At 37.8% G+C, this 22,212-nt stretch overlaps 1 long non-coding RNA gene across 2 annotated transcripts; it reads left to right on the top strand.

Annotated features, from left to right (window-relative positions):
• The first annotated feature begins 120 nt into the window (after positions 1-120).
• On the top strand, positions 121-20,807 carry LOC118888221. Of its 2 annotated transcripts, XR_005018272.1 has the most exons (5): positions 121-370; positions 1,096-1,199; positions 2,312-2,402; positions 19,000-19,114; positions 19,611-20,807. It is a non-coding gene; the product is annotated as an uncharacterized LOC118888221 (long non-coding RNA). The 2 variants fall into 2 exon arrangements; XR_005018273.1 differs by lacking the exon at positions 2,312-2,402.
• The last annotated feature ends 1,405 nt before the right edge of the window (positions 20,808-22,212 follow it).

Below are 22,212 nucleotides of genomic sequence, written 5' to 3'. Positions count from 1 at the left end.
CGGGGAGGCGGGGAGGCGGGGAGGCGGGGAGGCGGGGAGGCGGGGGAGGCGGGGAGGCGGGGAGGCGGGGGAGGCGGGGAGGCGGGGAGGCGGGGAGGCGGGGAGGCGGGGAGGCGGGGAGGCAGCAGCGGTTCGTTGGCTGGTGTGGCCATATAACCTACTTGTAAGCCAAGTTCTTGTCTGCGGGCCTCTGCCTGGCCCTAAATATGTGTTCTCGAATCTTAGTGACCAAGTGATCGCCAAGGCCGCATCAGACAAGGGTGGGGTGTCGGTGCCTTTGTCTACAACGGAAGATGGCGACGGGCAGGGTGTGAGAAAATGGCCGCCAGGATCACATGTTTTGCTGAGTATACCCACCTGAAATGACTAGGTTAGCTGCTCCCAGCAACCGTCCCGGCTTGCGGGGTCCCAGAGAAACCCTGAGGGAGCCGCTCAGAGCTCTTTCTGCAGCAGCGCAGATCCACGGCCAGGCCTACAAACCGAACAACTGGAAGCCTCTCCCACCCATTTGCCTTCTTCCCCACCTCCTCCCTCCCTCCCTCCCTCAGGCCCCAGAGCAGCCTCTGCCGGAGGGAATGGATTTACCTCTGGAGTGGGGGCAAGTAAGGGTTTCTTCAGAAGCCATCTCAGGGAGCTCCTGACCTAGCTGGAGAATGAGGTCTCCCCCTTAAAAGAGTAATTATTAGTCTGAAAATGTCTTCTTCCTGATAATTTAGTTCCAGCCACTCCTCTTTCTCTAGCCTAAACTTTGGGGTGAGGCCGAGCCCCGCTACCCCAAGGATATCAACCTCTAGTATATCCAGGCAGAAAATGACTCCCTCTGCCTACTCCTACGTCTTACATACGAAGGACTCACTGCCCCTACATCCATGGAAGGCTTCTAAACTCTTACCCTAGAGAAACACAACTCCTCTGGACCCCAAACCAGCCCTGGCCACCTTCACCTTCCCCCCTGCATTAGCAAATTCTTCCTTTTTCTTTAAGACCTAACTCTTGTCGCTTCTATGAACTTTCCCAGCTGAGTGAGAAACTCAGAGCACCTTGTTGCATTTATCACTTAGTACTGTAATCATTTATGTGGCTGTATCTCCACAGGAGAATGAACTCCCTGAGACTAGGGGCCATATATCTTCGTGCCCTCAGCAGGACCCAGCACAAGACTGGTACAAGGCACGCTTCAGCAAATGTTTGTTAAATGGGTAAGTTTACAGGCCTACACCACAAATCAATGGGAAATGGACATTTTAGTAGATAGCGCTGGGAAATTTGGCTCACCATAATGAGAAAAATAAAACTGGATCCCTATTTTTTTCCACATGAGAGGGTGGAGAATATCTTTGTGACCTAGGACTGTGGAAGGACTTTTTAAACAAAGTCACAAATGCACAAACCATGAGGAAAAAATTTGTGATGAAGTCTTTGATAGGAATGAAAATTGGTATTACTACTTTGGAAAACAATTAAGAAGTAATCAGAATAGTTAAAGATGGCCCTGGGACCCAGCAATTCTGTTAGAGATGTGTATATATATATATATATATATATGTTAAGTCCTAGAGAAATTCTTAAACATGCACAAGGAGGCATGTGCAAGAATATTCATTGCAAAATAAAGATAAAAAGAAAACAATCAAGAAAAGAATATTCATTGCAGAACTGTTAGTAATAGAGAAAAAAATCTGAACAATCTAAAAGTTCACCAAAAGGAGAATAAATAAATAGTGGTATAGCCACACAACAGAATACTATATACAACAGTGAAAAAAATGAACCAGACAGAATTGGGTATATCAATCCAGATAAATTTCAGAAACATAATGCTGTGATAAAATGCAAGTTGTGGAAGGATACATGATGTGTGAGACCATTTATATAGTTTTTTTTTAACTAGAAAACAATGCACTATGTTGTTTATCAATTACATAGATATGTAAACAATATTTTTTAAACAAGGAATTAAACACCAAATGCAGAATGGTGATTACCGCTGGGGAACAAAATGAGAGAGAAATACACAGGGGACTTTGACTGTTTGTCTGATATTTTATCTGGGTAATAGGTACATGGGTGTGTGCTATATTATTCTTCATACTTATTTGTACGCCTGAAGTATTTCATATTTTTTTAGAAAGACTATGAGGATCTATAACAAAATTAATGGTGTCTAAATCTAGATCAGTGGTTCTCAAACTTGGGCTGCAGCAGAATCACTTGAGAGAGCTTGTTAAAATACCAGATGCTGGGCCCCACACCCAGAATTGTGTTTTAGTTAAGTCTGTAGTAGAGCCCAGGAATTTGCATTTCTAACAAGTTCCCAGGTGGTGGTGGTGATGATGATGATGATGATGAAGAAGAAGAAGATGATGATGATGATGATGAAGCTGCTGCTGCTGCTAGTCCAGGTACCACATTTTGAGAACTGCTGACAGAGAAAATGAAATTATCAATGAATTTAGTTTTCTTCATCGTGCTTTTCTTTGTTTTCCATGTATTCAATGAGTGAGTGTTACCTTAGGGAGAGGTTTTTGTTGTTTTTTAAATTCTCTTTCATCTCTACTTCCCACTCTCATTTCCTTCATGTAGGCAAGCATTTTAAAGTGTTTTATGCATATCTTTTTGTTTATATGTGTTCTTGCAAAACATGTATTGTTGTTTTACATGCATGTATTTCCCCAAAATTTTCATTTTTCCATTTTTCAAAATTCAGAACAGTTGAAAAAATAGTACAATGAAAGCCCATATACTCTTAATAGTTTGCCAAATTTGTTTTACTTCTCTTTATATGTATATGTATAAATCTTGCAGGCAGTATAACAGCTCACCCCTAAAAACTTCAGCACACATCTACTAGAATAAGGACATTCTCCTGCATAACCACAATACCATTATCACACCTAAGAAAACTTACTAATTCAATAATACCATCAAAGATACCCTATATTCAAATTTTCCAGTTGAGCCCAAAATGTTCTTAGACCTGCTCTGATTTTTTGATCCCAGTATCTAATTAAGGTTTGTGTATTACGTTTGGTTGTTGTAGCACTTTAACCTCTTTTAGTCTAAAATAGTACCCCTAGATTTTGTGTGTGTTTGATATTACACTGATACTTTTCAAGAGTCCAGGCCAGTTTCTTGTAGAATGTCCCACAGAATATCTGTATTCATCTGCTCTTTCCACATGATTAGATTCAGGTTAAATAATTTCAGCAATAACGGTACATAGAGGATACCGCTTACTTCATATTGTATCTCCTCAGGAGGCACATAACACCAGGTTGTCCCACTGTGGAGAATGTTTTGTGTCTGTGCATTTTTGTTTTATATAAATGGTATCTCAATCTGTTTCTTACTTTTTTCATTCAGCCTTTTGTTTTTAAAGTCTATCCATATTGCTGTGTATACATCTAATCCATTGCTTCTAACTGCTCATGCTAACCAGTGTGCCTTCACCACATTTTCCCTGAATATTCCCCCGATAATGGACAGCAAGATTGCCTCCAGCTCCATGACACCACAAGTAATACTGTGATGAACATCCTTGTGCATGTCTCCTTATTGGCCTGTATGAGAATTTCTTTTGAAACATATACCCAGGAACAGGATGATTGTATCATAAAGTGTGCATATACTTAGTTTGACTAAGAATACTAATACTGCTAAATGGTTCTCTGGGATGGCTACACCAGTCCAGTTTTACCACCAGTGTACAAAGATTCCTGGATCCCTACATCCTCACTGACACTTGACATTTTCCAGCTTTCTAGTTTTTACTGGTCTAATAGGTTTAATAGGTATTACTATATCTTACCTTGCTTTAGTTTACATTTCTCTGATTATTAATTAATTTTTATTTTTGGCCATGTCTCGCGGCTTGTGGGATCTTAGTCCCCCGACCAGGGATTGAACCTGTGCCCTCAGCAGTGAAAGCACAGAGTCCTAACCACCGGACCACCAGGGAATTCCCACTAATTAATTTTTGAGCATCTCTTTAGATGTGTGTCAAACGCCTCTTCTGTAAATTGCCTGCTTGTATAGTTGGGCCATTTTTTCTATTAGGGTTCCTATCTTTCCTGTTGATTTGCTAGAGTTCCTTATATAGTCTAGCTATTAGTCCCCTGTTGGTTTCAGTCCCCTGAAACCAACAGGATTCTCCCCCTGTTTTGACTTTGCCCATGATAGCCATCTTTGAACAGAAACTGTTAATTTTAATGTAGTCAAATGCATCACATTTTTGCTTTATGGTTTTTGGTTTGGGGGGTTTTACTTAAAAAGTAGTAAAAAAAAAAAGATATTCTTCTATTTTTTTTCTATTAACTTTATAGTTTTACCTTGCACCTTTAGGTTTTAATCCATTTAGAATCCATGCTCATATGTGGTGATAGGTAAGTATGCAATTTTATTTTTTCCACATAGTGAGCCACATTTCCCACCACCAAATACTAAACAATCCTTCCTTTTTCATTGATTTACCATGCCACCTTTGTCATATATTATGAAACATACACACATAGGTCTGTTTCTGTTCTTGTACTAATACCACCTTGTTTTTAATATTTTGTAACGTATCTTAAATCTGATAGGGCAAGTCCCCTCCTCTTTAGTCTTCTTTTGGGTTGTCTTAACTATATCTCTGCATAAATTTTAAAAAGATTTTATCAAGCTCTTCAAAAAACCAACTGTAATTTTGATTAGGATTGCACTGAATTTATAGATTAATTTGGGGGAGTTGACACCATCAAAATATTAACTTGTCCCATCCAAGATCATGGAATATCTCCTCATTTGTTCAGTTCACCTTCTATCTGTGCTCTTTATTAAGAGTTTAAAGTTTTCTCTTTAGAATTTTTGTGTGTTTTTACTAATTTAATTCCTAGTGGCTTTACAGTTTTTGTTACTATTCTGAATATTTTTATTTTTTGAATAGATAATATACACGCATTTTGAATAGCAAAAGTATATAAAAATTATACTTTGAGAATAGTCACTCATCTTTGTCCATTCTACCCAGTTGCCACCATACACACCGCCCACAGTTACCAGTTTTATTCATTTATTTTTTTATTCTTCATGCAGATACAAACAAGTATAAATGTATATCCTATTCCATCTCCCTCTTTCTTACACAAAAGGTAACATACTATACATACAGTTATACATGTTGCTTTTTTCACGTGATACGTCCTGCAGGTCCTTACATATCAGAGCATTAGAAAGTTTCCACTACATAGAAAGTCATGTAGTATGACTTGAAACTGTTGAAAGCTGAGAAAGTGTTACATTATGTGGATGTGTAATAGTTTATTTAATGACTGCAATACCCTACTGATGGATGTTCAGGGTATTTTCAGCCCTTTGGTATTACAAATGGTGCCATAATGAATAGACATTTCATATGTATGCAGATATTTCTATAGGATAAATTCTAAGAATCACATTTGTAACTTTGGTAGATATTGCCAAAATTTCCCTCTGTAGGTGTACCATTTTGCACTTACCACCCATGTATGAGTTCATGTGTTTCACCACCACCTCACTCAGAAAGTGTATCATTAAAGACTTTCGGATTTTTGACAATGTGATAGGTGAGAAACAGTATCTCACTGTAGTTTTAATTGACATTTCTCTTATGATGAGTGAGGTTGAGCATCTTTTCATATGTTTAAGGGTCATTTTTGTCTTTTCCTGTGAGTTGTCTATTTATATGCTCTGTTTATTTTCTCGATTTCTACAAGCTTGTTATATAATTAGAGAAATTAGACCTTTGTAAATGATATAAGTTGTCAATATTTTTTTCCCAGTTTGTTGTTCTTTTGACTTTGCTAATGGATTTTTTTTCCAAGCAAATTTTACTTTATTTTTATGTAAACAAATTTATCTATGTTTTCTTTTATGGATTCTAGATTTTGATTTGCACTTTTGTGATAGATTGCATTAATGACCCCAATTTTTTATGTGTCTCCACACCCTTTGGTAGTGCCCTCCCATACTGACTGAGTTTGGCCATATAATTTACTTCAACCAACAGGATAGTAGCAAATTTGATTTAAGCAGAGACCTGAGAAAGCTCTTGCATATTCTGCTTCCTCTCTTGGACCCCTGCCACTGCTATGAGAACATACCCAGGCTAGTCTGCTGGAGGGATGTGAGAGACATATAGAAATGAGCCTGGTCCTCCCAGCCAAGGCATCCTGTAGCAGCCAACCTCCAGCCAAGCCACCAACTTAGTGCAGACACATGAGCTGGCAGAGCTGAGATCAACAGAGCCTGATCCAGCGTGTAGAGCCTCTCAGCTGACCATAGACTCTGTCTAAGTTTGGGTATCTAAATATTCATTTTGGTTTTTTATAGAGAATTATTGTAGCAGTAGTCCCCCATCATTGTTCTTCCTTTTCAGAGATATTCTGGCTGTGCTTGTTTGTTATTTTTCCATTTGATCTTTAATTCAGCTTGTCTAGTTTCAGAAAAAGAAAAAATATGGTATTTTTAATTAGCTTATACTAAATTTATAAATTAATTTTACATCTTTATGATTTTGAGTCTTCCTATTTAAGAAAATGGGGTGCCTTTCTATTTGTTTCTTCATAGTGTTACAGATGTTTTCTCTTGAAGGATTTAGACATTTCTCGTTAAGTTTGTTTCTAGGTGTTTGCTGTAGACTGAATGTTTGTGTCTGCCCGCACCCCCCGAATTTTACGTTGAAACCTAACCCCCAATGTGATAGTGTTTGGAGGTAGAACCTTTGGCAGGTGATTAGATCATGAGATTGGAGCCCTAATGACTGGGATTAGTGCCCTTATAAAAGAGACCCAAGAGAGCTCCCTTGCCACTCCTGCCATGTGAGAACACAGTGAGAAGATGGCTGGCTATGAACCAGGACGTGGGCCCTCCCCAGACATAAAATCTTTGAGTGTCTTGATCTTGGACTTCCCAGCCTCTAGAACTGTGAATAATAAATTTCGGTTGTTTATAAGCCAACCAGTCTGTGGTATTCTGTTATAGCAGACCCAACAGACTAAGACAGTATTTTATCTTTTTTGTTGCTGTGATAAATGGAGTCTTCTCTTCCATATATCTTCTAACTGAATGATTTCTATATATTAATTTTATATACTGCTACCTTGCTGAGTTCTCTTGTTTGTAATAGTTTTCTATTGGTTTGCTTGGGTTTTCTGGCTCTACAGTCTTATCTATAAGTAATGATAGCTTTACCTCCTCCATTCCAATTGTAATTTCTAATTTCTTTTTCTTTTCTAATCACAGTGCTTTTACTACCTCCAATATAATGTTAAATTGTAGTGGAGAGAGTAGATACCCTTGTGAGTTTAGCATATAAATGCTGCTAGTGTTTCCTGGTTAAGTGAAGTGCTGGATTGCTGGATTTGGGGATGGATGGATGGATAGATAGATAGATAGGCAGACATAATTATATTAAGGAAGAAGTTCTTATAAAGAATTTTTTGTAAAGGATGGGTATTGAATTTTGTCAAATGGTTCTGGCATCTCTGAAAATGATGATATGATTTTTCTCCTTAGATTCAACAATATGTTAGATTGTATTAATGGATTTCCTAATATTGAATGATTTTTGCATTCTTGGAAATAAACTCCACATAGTCATGGATTCTGTTTGCTAATATTTTATTTAGGATTTTGCATCGATATTCATAAGTGAAGATTGGTTTATATCATTTTCTTTTTCTTGTGAAATCTTTGTTAGATCTTGATATCAATGTTATACTCACTTCATAAAAAGAATATGAAGGTGTTCCTTCTTTATCTAGGATCAGGAAAATAAAAATAGCATTCAAATGATCTGCTTTTCAGTGTTAGCAGACTTCCCCTGTGAAATCATCATGGCCCAGTGCTTTTGGTGGAAAGTAGCTCTTTATAACTTTTTCTATTTCTTCCATGGAAATTGGTCTATATGGACTTCTCTCTTTTAGAGTTTTGGTAAATTATATTTTCCTAGGATGTTTTCCATTTCTTCAAGGTCTTTAAAACGATTTGCATAGAGTTGCATGAGGAAGTCCTTTATAACGTTTAAAATGTCCTCTTACTATAGTTATGTCCAACTTTTCATTTCCTGGTTTGTGTCTTTGTGCTTTCTCCTTTTCTTGATTATTATTTAATGGCTTATATATTTCTTTTTCACAGAATTGGTTAATCTATTTATTTATTAGTTCTGTTACCTGTTTTCTAACTCCTTTATTGGAACTTTTCTCTTTGTTAATTCTTTCCTTCTGTTCCCCTTAAGTTTATTCTGTTTCTCTTTCACTAACTTTCTGAGTTGGGTTCATTTAATTTTTTCCCTTGTTTTTAGTATAAGTATTTTGAGGCAATGAACTTTTCTCTGACTGCTGCTTTATCTGTACCCATAGATTCTGATATGTAATGTTTTCATTATTATTATTGGCTAGAAATTCAGCAATTTTGGTTTGAGTTTGCCCTTTGACCCAAGAATTGTTTGACAGAGAGTTTTTATATATTCAGATGGAAGATCTTTTTTACATTGATTTCTACTTTTATCCAGTTGTGATCAGAAAACATTGTCAGTATTAGTTCTACATTTTGGAATTTATTGAGATTTTCTTCTTGGCCTAATATTGATTTTGTTGTTTAGGTTTTCTGTATTCTTACTGGGTTTTTGTTGCTCTTGTTGTTCATTTGATCTGTCCTGGAATGAGAAAGGTGAGTTAAATTTCTCCTGTTTTTAGTGTGTTTCAATCTATTATCGATTTCTCCTTGTATCTCTTAATATTTCAGCTTTGTGAAAGTTGCTATGTTATTTGATACAAAAATACTCATAACTTTATATTTTCATTGTGAATTGTGGCCTTTTTTGTCTCAGTGCTTTTTTGTAATAAGCTTTTTATTTCAGAATAATTTTAGTTTTATAGAACCCTTCATCTAGTTGCCCCTCATGTTAATATCTTATATGACTACATCTGTGAAAACTAAGAGATTAGCATTAGTACATTGCTATTAACTAAACTCCTGACTTTATTCAGATTTCACCAGTTTTTCCACTAATATCCTTTTTCTGTTCCAGGCTCCAAACCAGAATCCCACATTGCATTTAGTCATCCTATCTCCTCCAACCTGTGGACAGTTCCTTAGTCTTTCCTTTTCATGACATTGACAGTCAATTAATGCCTTTCATTCTGACTTTCTAACTTGGCTGATAATTAAGATTACAACCTCTGCTTTCTTTATTTGCATTTGACTGGTACACCTTTGCCCTTCTTGTATTTTTAACCTCTCTGAATCTATTTGTTTTAGTTGACTCTTGAATGCAGTAGTTGGGTTTTGCTCAGGGATCCAATAAAAAATGTTTTTCTTTAAATAGATGAGCTAAGACCATTTATATTTATTGATACAAAAGATGTTTGGTGTTAATATTGTCACATTATTTTAAGTTTCATTTTCTTTTTTAGCTATATTTTTATATATTAAAATCATGTTACTATGTAGTCTATTTTGTTTGATTTTTTTATCAGTTAACACTCAATTTTTTTTTGTTTTATTTTTTGAATTTATGAATTTTATTTATTTTTTTTATACAGCAGGTTCTTATTAGTTATCCATTTTATACATACTAGTGTATATATGTCAATCCCCATCTCCCTATTCATCACAACAACACCACACCCCCGGCACGTTCCCCCCTTGGTGTCCATATGTTTGTTCTCTACATATGTGTCTCTATTTCTGCCCTGCAAACCGGTTCATCTGTACCATTTTTCTACGTTCCACACATATGTGTTAATATATGATATTTGTTTTTCTCTTTCTGACTTACTTCACTCTGTATGACAGTCTCTAGATCCGTCCACGTCTCTACAAATGACCCAATTTCGTTCCTTTTTATGGCTGAGTAATATTCCCTTGTATATATATACCACTTCTTCTTTATCCATTCGTATGTCAATGGGCATTTAGGTTGCTTCCATGACCTGGCTATTGTAAATAGTGCTGCAATGAACATTGGGGTGCATGTGTCTTTTTGAATTATGGTTTTCTCTGGGTATATGCCTAGTAGTGGGATTTCTGGGTCATATGGTAATTCTATTTTTAGTTTTTTAAGGAACCTCCATACTGTTCTCCATACTGGCTATATCAATTTACATTCCCACAGCAGTGCAAGAGGGTTCCCTTTTCTCCACACCCTCTCCAGCATTTGTTGTTTGTAGATTTTCTGATGAGGCCCATTCTAACTGGTGTGACGTGATACCTCATGGTAGTTTTGATTTGCATTTCTCTAATAATTAGTGATGTTGAGCAGCTTTTCATGTGATTCTTGGCCATCTGTATGTGTTCTTTGGAGAAATGTCTATTTAGTTCTTCTGCCCAGTTTTGGATTAGGTTGTTTGTTTTTTTAATATTGAGCTGCATGAGCTGTTTATATATTTTGGAGATTAATCCTTTGTCAGTTGATTCGTTTGCAAATATTTTCTCCCATTCTGAGGGGTGTCTTTTCGTCTTGTTTGTAGTGTCCTTTGCTTTGCAAAAGCTTTTAAGTTTCATAGGTCCCATTTGTTTATTTTTGTTTTTATTTCCATTACTCTAGGAGGTGGATCAAAAAAGATCGTGCTGTGATTTATGTCAAAGAGTGTTCTTCTTATGTTTTCCTCTAACAGTTTTATAGTGTCCAGTCTTACATTTAGGTCTCTAATCCATTTTGAGTTTATTTTTGTGTATGGTGTTAGGGAGTGTTCTAATTTCATTCTTTTACATGTAGCTGTCCAGTTTTCCCAGCACCACTTATTGAAGAGACTGTCTTTTCAACATTGTATATCCTTGCCTCCTTTGTCATAGAGTAGTTGACCATAGGTGCGTGGGTTTATCTTTGGGCTTTCTATCCTGTTCCATTGATCTATATTTCTGTTTTTGTGCCAGTACCATATTGTCTTGATTACTGTAGCTTTGTAGTATAGTCTGAAGTCAGGGAGTCTGATTCCTCCAGCTCCATTTTTTTCCCTCAAGACTGCTTTGGCTAGGGCTTCCCTGGTGGCGCAGTGGTTAAGAATCCACCTGCCAATGCAGGGGACACAGGTTCAAGCCCTGGTCCGGGAAGATCCCACATGCCGCAGAGCAACTAAGCCCGTGCACCACAACTACCGAGCCTGTGCCCTAGAGCCACGAGCCACAACTACTGAGCCCACGTGCTGCAACTACTGAAGCCCACGCAGCTAGAGCCCGTGCTCCACAACAAGATACACCACCACAATGAGAACCCTGTGCACCGCAAGGAAGAGTAACCCCCACTTGCTGCAACTACAGAAAAGCCCGCGCGCAGCAACAAAGACCCAATGCAGCCAAAAATAAAATAAATAAAATACATAAATTTAAAAAAAAAACAGACTGCTTTGGCTATTCGGGATCTTTTGTGTCTCCATACAAATTTTAAGATTTTTTGTTCTAGTTCTGTAAAAACTGCCATTGGTAATTTGATAGGGATTGCATTGAATCTGTAGATTGCTTTGGGTAGTATAGTCATTTTCACAGTATTAATTCTTCCAATCCAAGAACATGGTATATCTCTCCATCTGTTGGTATCATCTTTAATTTCTTTCATCAGTGTCTTATAGTTTTCTGCATACAGGTCTTTTGTCTCCCTAGGTAGGTTTATTCCTAGGTATTTTATTCTTTTTGTTGCAATGGTAAATGGGAGTGTTTCCTTAATTTCTCTTTCAGATTTTTCATCATTAGTGTATAGGAATGCAAAAGATTTCTGTGCATTAATTTTGTATCCTACAACTTTACCAAATTCATTGATTAACTCTAGTAGTTTTCTGATGGCATCTTTATGATCCTCTATGTATACTATCATGTCATCTGCAAACAGTGACAGTTTTACTTCTTCTTTTCCAATTTGTATTCCTTTTATTTCTTTTTCTTCTGATTGCCATGACTAGGACTTCCAAAACTATGTTGAATAATAGTGGTGAGAGTGGACATCCTTGTCTCATTCCTGATCTTAGAGGAAATGCTTTCAGTTTTTCAGCATTGAGAATGATGTTTGCTGTGGGTTTGTCATATACGGCCTTTATTATGTTGAGGTAGGTTCCCTCTATGCTCACTTTCTGGAGAGTTTTTGCCATAAATGAGTGTTGAATTTTCTCAAAAGCTTTTTCTGCATCTATTGAGATGATCATATGGTTTTTATTCTTCGATTTCTTAATATGGTGTATCACATAGATTGATTTGCATATATTGAAGAATCCTTGCATCCCTGGGATAAATCCCACTTGATCATGGTGTATGATCCTTTTAATGTGTTGTTGGATTCTGTTTGCTAGTATTTTGTGGAGGATTTTTGCATCTATATTCATCAGTGATATTGGTCTGTAATTTTCTTTTTTTGTAGTGTCTTTGGTTTTGGTATCAGGGTGATGGTGGCCTCGTAGAATGAGTTTGGGAGTGTTCCATCCTCTGCAGTTTTTTTGGAAGAGTTTGAGAAGGAGGGGTGTTAGCTCTTCTCTAAATGTTTGATAGACTTCGCCTGTGAAGCCATCTGGTCCTAGACTTTTGTTTGTTGGAAGATTGTTAATCACAGTTTCAATTTCATTACTTGTGATTGGTGTGTTCATATTTTCTATTTCTTCCTGGTTCAGTCTTGGAAGGTTATACCTTTCTAAGAATTTCTCCATTTCTTCCCGGTTGTCCATTTTATTGGCATAAAGTTGCTTGTAGTAGTCTCTTAGGATGCTTTGTATTTCTGCGGTGTCTGTTGTAACTTCTTTTTCATTTCTAATTTTATTGATTTGAGTCCTCTCCCTTTTTTTCTTGATGAGTCTGGCTAATGGTGTATCAGTTTTGTTTATCTTCTCAAAGAACCAGCTTTTAGTTTTATTGATCTTTGCTATTGTTTTCTTTGTTTCTATTTCATTTATTTCTGCTCTGTTCTTTATGATTTCTTTCCTTCTACTAACTTTGGGTTTTGTTTGTTCTTCTTTCTCTAGTTCCTTTAGCTGTAAGTTTAGGTTTTTTATTTGAGATTTTTCTTGTTTCCTGAGGTAGGCTTGTATTGTTATAAACTTCCCTCTTAGAACTGCTTTTGCTGCATCCCATAGGTGTTGGATCGTCATGTTTTCATTGTAATTTGTCTCTAGCTATTTTTTGATTTCCTCTTTGATTTCATCAGTGATCTCTTGGTTATTTAGTAACGTAGTGTTTAGCCTCCATGTGTTTGTGTTTTTTACGTTTTTTTCCCCTCTAATTGATTTCTAATCTCATAGCGTTGTGGTCAGAAAAGATGCTTGATATGATTTCAATTTTCTTATATTTACTGTGGCTTGATTTGTGACCCAAGATGTGATCTATCCTGGAGAAAGTTCCGTGTGCACTTGAAAAGAAAGTGTAATCTGCTGTTTTTGGATGGAATGTCCTATAAATATCAATTAAATCTATCTGGTCTATTGTGTCATTTAAAGCTTCTGTTTCCTTATTTATTTTCACTTTGGATGATCTGTCCATTGGTGTAAGTGAGGTGTTAAAGTCCCCCACTATTATTGTGTTACTGTCGATTTCCTCTTTTAGAGCTGTTAGCAATTGCCTTATGTATTGAGGTGCTCCTATGTTGGGTGCATATATATTTATAATTGTTATATCTTCTTCTTGGATTGATCCCTTGATCATTATGTAGTGTCCTTCCTTGTCTCTTGTAACATTCTTTATTTTAAAGTCTATTTTATCTGATATGAGTATAGCTACTCCAGCTTTCTTTTGATTTCCATTTGCATGGAATATCTTTTTCCATCCCCTCACTTTCAGTCTGTATGTGTCCCTAGGTCTGAAGTGGGTCTCTTGTAGACAGCATATATATGGGTCTTGTTTTTGTATCCATTCAGCCTGTCTATGTCTTTTGGTTGGGACATTTAATCCATTCACGTTCAAGGTAATTATCGATATGTATGTTCCTATGACCATTTTCTTAATTGTTTTGGGTTTGTTTTTGTAGGTCCTTTTCTTCTCTTGTGTTTCCCACTTAGAGAAGTTCCTTTAGCATTTGTTGTAGAGCTGGTTTGGTGGTGCTGAATTCTCTTAGCTTTTGCTTGTCTGTAAAGCTTTTGATTTCTCCATCAAATCTAAATGAGATCCTTGCCGGGTAGAGTAATCTTGGTTGTAGGTTCTTCCCTTTCATCACTTTAAGTATATCATGCCACTCCCTTCTGGCTTGTAGAGTTTCTGCTGAGAAATCAGCTGTTAACCTTATGGGAGTTCCCTTGTATGTTATTTGTCACTTTTACCTTGGTGCTTTCAATAATTTTTCTTTGTCTTTGATTTTTGCCAATTTGATTACTCTGTGTCTTGGCGTGTTTCTCCTTGGGTTTATAAGTATGGGACTCTCTGTGCTTCCTGGACTTGGGTGGCTCTTTCCTTTCCCATGTTAGGGAAGTTTTCGACTATAATCCCTTCACATATTTTCTCGGGTCCTTTCTCTCTCTCTTCTCCTTCTGAGGACCCCTATAATGCGAATGTTGTTGCGTTTAATGTTGTCCCAGAGGTCTCTTAGGCTGTCTTCATTTCTTTTCATTCTTTTTTCTTTATTCTGTTCCACAGCAGTGAATTCCACCATTCTGTCTTCCAGGTCACTTATGCATTCTTCTGCCTCAGTTATTCTGCTATTGATTCCTTCTAGTGTATTTTTCATTTCAGTTATTGTATTGTTCATCTCTGTTTGTTCTTTAATTCTTCTAGGTGTTTGTTCTTTAATTCTTCTAGGTCTTTGTTAAACATTTCTTGCATCTTCTCGATCTTTGCCTCTGTTCTTTTTCCGAGTTCCTCGATCATCTTCACTATCATTATTCTGAATTCTTTTTCTGGAAGGTTTCCTACCTCCACTTCATTTAGTTGTTTTTCTGAGGTTTTATCTTGTTCCTTCATCTGGTGCATAGCCCTCTGCCTTTTCATCTTGTCTATCTTTCTGTGAATGTGGTTTTTTTTCTCCTTTCTTTTTAGTTGTCCTGACATTTAGAAAAGTTTATACTTTGGTCTAGTGATTAATTTTAGATATCTTATTTTTTCTAGTTGTTTATTGCTAATGTATAGAAATGTTATTGATTTTTATAAGTTGATTTTGTACCTGGCAACCTTGCTGAACTCTTCTTAATTCTAATAGTATGTCAGTTGAATCTGTTGGTTTTATCTCTTCTCTTCCAGTCCTTACACGTCTCATTTCTTTTTCTCCCTTTATAGTATTAAACAAGACTTCCAGTTCTATGTTAAACAGTAGTTGGTGAGAGTAAGTATCTAGTCTTGTTCTTAATCTTCAAGGAGATGCATCTTAAGTTTCTCCATTTACTGCAAAATATGCTGTATAATTTTGGTATGTAACCTTCACCAAGTTAAGAAATTTGCCTTCTATTCGTATTTTTTAAAGAGTTTTCATCGTAAGTAGGCATGTAACATACTTTTTCTACATTAATTGAGATACTCATACGATTATTCTCCCTTAGTCTATTCATCTGGTAAATTACATTGATAGATTTTTCTGAGTTTGAATGCATTCTCCTTGCATTCTTGGAATTAACTCCATTTGATTGTGATGTATTTTTAAAATACTGTTGGATTCCATTAGCTAATATTTTATTTAAGATTTATGCATCTATATTCATAAGTGAAATGAGCCTATAATTTTCTTTAATTGTCCTTATCTGTTTTTAAAATCAAGACTTCAGGATTTTACTAGACAAATAAAATGAGCTAGGCAGCTTTCTCTCCTTTTCTATTTTCTGGAATAACTTATATAAGAAGAGAAGTAACTCCTGAGAGTCCCGCACACTATACCTGTAAATCCATCTGGGCCTGGATTTGGGGGGAAGGGATGTCCTTACCTACCATTTCAGTTTCATTAATGCCTAGTGGTCTATTCAAGTTCTCTACTTCCTATGCCATTTTTATCATTTTATATTTTTCTAGGAAAAAAACTTTACCTAGATCTTTCCAATTATTTCTGTATAGTTCCTAGCAGTCAGGTTTCTGGCTTGAGTACTTGGTGGTGCCTTCACAGAGAGGGGGGGCACAAGAGGAGCAGCATGTCTGTCATTTGAGGGCCAGAGGAAGTTTGGCTACCTCTACACTTTCAGCAAATCAATGGCTATATGTGATTCTCTGTTGCTTTGGATATTTGTGATTATGTATGAATGTGCACACTTCTATAAAGGTGTGTTTTTATACATGATGCTCTGGTGTGTTTCTGTTTATATGAAAATGTCAGGCTGAAAAAGAACAATTTTTCTGTGTAGTTATTTTTCTGTATCTGTTTGCATGGGTCCGTGAGCTGTGATGGGGGTATTTCCATGGTTCTCTCAATGTCCCTGTGTACATCAGCATCTCTGCCAGCTGGTAATTCATTCTGTGTGCTTTTCCATGTCTTGGAGTGTCTGCAACTGTGAGGGTTCTTGATTCTATGTGTATCTTTATGTCTCTGCACATGTCTTCATCTCTGAGGGTGGGGGATTATGTATGCATCTCTGTGTTTTACTGTAGAAATATATGCATGCAGTGCACATGCTACGTGGCAAGTTCAGACTCTCCAAGTCTGGAAGAAACATTACAACAGGAAATGCTCTGGATTCCAGCTTCCGGATGGAATTTCACTCAGAAAAATACCCCTTCCTGGTCCTCCCAATAACTGCAGCATTCTTTGTCTTTCTTGAAGAGGCTGAGTTGAGGGGGTTTATGCTAACCTTGACCTCAGAGGCCACGTCTTTCAGGAGGATTTGGCAGAGCCATGAAATTCCACACCCTGCCACTTGCCTCTTGCCAGGCCTACTGCTTCCTCCTAAACCCTTTTATAGCTCCACATTATCTACCAGACCAATTCCAATCTAAATTGTCCAGAGAGGCCAGAAGAAGACACAGGGAGATGAGGAGAAAGAAACAGAATAAGATTTTTATAAAGAAATAGATAAACAAAGATAGATATGGGAACAGGGGGATAGAGAAATGAGAACAAGGAGATAAAGAGACAGAGACCAAGAAATAGGTCCTGAATGGTAGGAACAGATAGTCAGAAATGGTGATAAAGAAGCAAAGAAGGTTGGGGACAGAGAGATGTACAGACAGATGGAATGGGCAGGGTAGAAAAAGAGGGACTGACAGAAATGAGGCTGGAATGTAGGGAGAGAGAGAGATGGGGACAGAGACACAGAGATTGGGGTCAGAAAGGCAGTTACATAAAACATGAGGATAGAGACACAGAGATGATAACAGCCAGGTGGATAGAGAGAGACACAGAGATGATAACAGCCAGGTAGATAAAGAGAGTGACTGGGATTAGATAGACAAAGATAGAAATGGAGTTGGTGTTGAGGAGGAGGAGGAAGAGGTTGATGATATAGAAGCTAATATTTTTTTAATTGAAGTATAGTTGATTTACAATGTTTCAGGTGTACAGCAAAGTGATTCAATTATATATATATATATGTAAATATATAGGTATATATAGTCTTTTTCATATTCTTTTCCATTATAGGTTATTACAAGATATTGAATACAATTCCCTGTGCTATAGTAGGTCCTTGTTATTTATTTTTAGGAGCTAATATTTTTGAGCATTTGTTATATTTGAGGCATGGTTCTACAAGCTGTACATGTGTTAGTTCATTTAATGCTCTTGGTAACACTGCAGTAGGTACTGTTATCAGCCCTGTTTTACAGATGAGGACACTGAGGCACAGCAAGTCAGCAGCACAACTAGGATTGGAATCCAAACAGTCTAACACCAGAGGCCATACTCTTGACTACTCTGTCAGTGACAGAGAGATAGAGACAGACAGGGATCTGGGGACAAGACAGCAAACAGATGAAACACACATAGGGACAGAAAGATGGAAACAAGAGGCAGGCACATGAGGAGAGCCACCCAGCAAGAGAGATGGTAACAGAGGTAGAAAAGGGGTGATAGATGAGGAGAGACTCAAAGAGGGAAACAAGGGCAAGAAGACCAACATAGGGGTATGTGTGTGAGAGAGAAACAAAGAGAATGTAAATGTTAGTTGTGAGGGGGTGTGAGGCTGGGGTGAAAACAGAGACTGGAACAGAAAGGTGAGGATAGAAATAGAGAAAGATAGGTGGGGAACAGAGACAGATGAATGCAGCAACATAAATAGAAAGATGAGAACTGGGAGACAGCCAGAGATAAGATAAATAGGTACAGAGTGATGGAGACAGAGGGGTGGACAGAAAAGAGGCCAAGGAGCCAAAGGAAATTGAAAGAGAAACAGAAAAGACAGAAATTTTGGAACACAAATTCAGAAACAGATGAGGTAGGGTAATATGGTATTATATATGTGAGGATGGAGACACAGACCAAGAGGAGAACCATAAGTTAGATGGGGACAGGATGGAGACAAGGCAACCCCCAACAGAGGCAATGGAGAGAGAGTGAGAGCAAGAGCAAGAAGGGGAGAGATTGAGAGAGCATAGGAGAGATAGGAAAGAGAAACCACCAGAGAGATGTAAACAGAAAGACGAGAGAGCAAAATAAGAGAAATGGGAGACATCTGAAAGGTGGTGACAGTGATGGTGAACTGGGGTGACAGTAAAAAATAAAAGAAATAGAGGCACAGTATGAAGTAATTTTGATTCAACAACCACTCACAAGTCTCGGATATATCAGGGCTGGCACTGGGCTGTGTGGTACCCAATAGGCTGTGAGCTCAGGAAGGCAGGGACTGGGCCTTTGTTATGCAATACTGTATCCTCCACCTACAGTATACTCCCAATCATGTGGAGGGCTACCATTTATTAAACATTAGGTACTGGGGACTGTGCATGCGTTTCATGGATTATGTTATTGAATCCTCACAACTCTGATGTAGTAGGTATTATTATCATCCCCTGTTTACAGATGGGGAAACAGACTTAGAGCAATGAGTAACTCACCCAGGGTCACACAGAGGAGCTAGGAGTGAAGCCCCAGCCTGGACCAATGGTGAGAGTATGTCATGAACCAAGGATTAGGATGAACCCTGTTCTTTCTGTACACCCAAGGTGCAAAAAATCAAATTCCAGTCTGCCTGCCTCCAAGGCCTACATGTCTGACCACCATGCCACACTGCTCCAGTGAAGACTCACTCACAGACTGATGGAAGACTGCTGAACCAAGGTAAGTGTGTCCTGACTCCTTACACTCTGGAGCTCCCTCTATCTAGCGAAGGAGGATGACCTGGCTACCTCAGAGAGAGTGAGAAAAGTCCTGTGAGTGACAGGAATAAAGCCCTGTGGGAGAACCTCGGCCAGGGAAAATCAGAGAATGCTTCCTGGAGGAGAAAGTAGTTCAAAGAAGCCAAAGACAGATTTACAGAGAGGTCAGTGAAGCTTCAGGGTCCCTCATTTGTCTCTTGCAAGGCCCTGCTTTACAATCAGCGAAAAATCAAAGAGTACTGAAGATGTGTATTCTTCACTCTATAAGAAAATTGAAATGCCCTGACATCTTACAGCTCATATATGAAAGAAACTAAACAGGTTTTCCCAAATTTGACAATAGTCCTAAAAATGTACATTATTGTAAAGCTGAAACTTTTCTAAACTATCAATAGTAAAAAATTTCTATCAACCATGCTATTAAGAAAGACTGACTAATATTTCTATTCTCTCTACAGAAAAATGATCTTATCTCATGCTTCAGTGACAAAATAAAAGCCATCAGACATGGGAGAATTGTTCCAGGACCTTCATCTTCCCACCACTGAATCCCTAAACCTCCCAGTATCTGTGTTCATCTTTTGTTTCATTCCTTCCTGTTACAATGAAGGGCCTGAGGACCTCTCCTTCTCTCTGAGGCCCAGTGCCCCAGACCCCAGCCCCTCCTTTCCCTTCCATTATTCCCTTTCTCTTCTGTGTTCCCGTCCGGTCCCTCTCTATGGTCTCTGGGTCTTTCCCAGCAGCAAACAAGCATAGTCTAGTATCTCCCATCTTAGAAAAATCATTCTTTGCCCCTCTTCCTACCATCACCTTAGCTCTCTGGGCTCTGTTCCCATTCACAGCCATGTTTCACAAGGAAATTGCCTACACACCTAGCTCCACTTTAGCAGGATAGGGGGCAGTGTTTTATTCCCTCTGACCTCAGGGAGGGTCCTGTAACAATCTACCCTCCCACCAGCACTCTATCCAATTATTCCTGCTTTTCAAATTTTATTTATTTTTCATGATAATACATTATAAATTTTATAATATACATATCTGTACAGTTTGAATAAATTATAAAACAAATACCTATGTACCTGTACCCATCACCCAGCTTCAAAAACAAATCATTTCTGAATGACAAAACCCGCCATGTAGCCCTCCCCAGTCACATCTCCTTCCCCTCCCTGAGGTAACCAGTGTCATTTTTCATGCCTTGCTTTTTTGTATGGTTTTACAACATATTACTGCATCCATATATTGTATAATTTTGAATGTTCAACTTTATATAAACAAACATATTCTTTCATGACTTTTTTGAATCAGTATTAGGTTTCCTGAGTTTTATCCATGTTGATACATGTAGCTGGAGTTCATTCATTTATTTAATTATAATATTCCATTGTATAAATATGTCTCAATTTATTCATCTTATTTTCTTGTTTCTGTTTCTTGCTGTTTCAAACAGGCTTTGGTGAACACTCTTGTAGTGTCTCCCAGTACACACATGTGAGGATTTCTCTAGGGGAGCGATTCTCAAACTTTCTGGTCTCAGGACTTCCTTTACATTCTTAAAAATCACTGCAGACCCTAAAAAGCTTTGGCGTATGTGGGTTATACCAACTGATACTTGCTGTATTAGAAATTAAAACTGAGAAAGCTTAAATATATTAATTTTAAAATAATAAGCCAGTTACATTTAACAAAAGTAACATTTTTATGAAAAATAACTATATTTTCCAAAACAAAATATAGTGAGAAGAGTGGCATTGTTTTACATTTTTGCAAATCTCTTTACTGTATGGCTTAATAGAAGACAGCTGGATTCTCATATCTGCTTCTGCATTCAATCTGTTGTGATATTACATGTCATGTAGCCTCTGGAAAACTCCACTCTACGTACTTGAGAGAATGAGAGTAAAAGAAGCAAATAACATCTTTCTAGTATTATGGTTTTGGCTCCCCCAACCCCCATCCCTGCCCTCAGGATCCCCAGACCACATTGTGGGAACTACCGCTTTGGGATAGACACCTAAAATTGCTGGACCTAGAGTATGTGCATAGTTCAGCTTTACTAGAAAATGGCCAACATTTTCTAGAGTGGTTGTATCAGTTTACACTCCTACCAATGGTGTATCCATTCACTCTTCATCCATTCTGGTTTTCACCCCAGCACTCCTCCAAAACTACTTATATCAAGGTCACTACCAACACCCATATTGCCGTATCCAATGGACCCTTTTCAATCCTCATTTTAGTTGACTTCTCAGCACTCTTAAAACATCCCTGACACATCGCTAGTTATGTCCCTATCTCTTTACCTCTTTTCAGTCTCTTTGCCACCTCCTACTCCTTCATCCAACCTCTAAACTTGAAATTTCTCAGAGCTCAGTCATGGATCCTCTTCCTTTCTCTTTCTTCTGTCTCAGACTGACTTCTTCTCTCGTGGTTTTTTAATGCTATTTCTATACTGCCAACTCTCATTTATATCTGAAACCAGACCTCTCTGAGATGTACAATATATACCACTATCTGCTTGACTTCTTCATTTGGCTATTTCAAGGGCATGTAAAACTGAACTCTTGATCTTCCCCTGAAAACCTGTTCCTCTTTTCTGTCTTCCTCATCTCGATGAATGACCTGGCCTCACATCACCAGGTCCCTGGGAGGTATCCTTGATTCCTCCCTCTCCTACCCGCAAGCCACCACACCAAGCCCTTTCAATTCTAAATCTCTTTCAAATCCACCTCTCTTCATCTCCACCTCTGCCACCTTAGTCCACTCACCGTCATCTCTGATTGCAGTAGACTCCTAATCTTGTCCACCTCCAATCCAATCCACAACAGCCAAAGTAATCTCTTTAAACATTAACTATACCATGTCAATTCCAAGCTTAAAACCTTTCAATGTAGTGTATTTCAGCATTTGGGGGATAGGAAGTATCTACAAAAGAGGTACTATTTCATCATGATCATATATGATGCAAACTGAGACATGCTTACCCCTCCTACGTAATCCTATGATACGTTCTGATATTTTCTATTCTTTTCTCAAATTGATTTCAGTACCTTCTGCAGT

Source organism: Balaenoptera musculus, chromosome X (genome assembly GCF_009873245.2).
Source record: "Balaenoptera musculus isolate JJ_BM4_2016_0621 chromosome X, mBalMus1.pri.v3, whole genome shotgun sequence".
NCBI classification, from domain to species: domain Eukaryota; kingdom Metazoa; phylum Chordata; class Mammalia; order Artiodactyla; family Balaenopteridae; genus Balaenoptera; species Balaenoptera musculus.
Note: the sequence above shows the minus strand (reverse complement) of the source record. Positions and strands in the feature narration are given on the sequence as shown.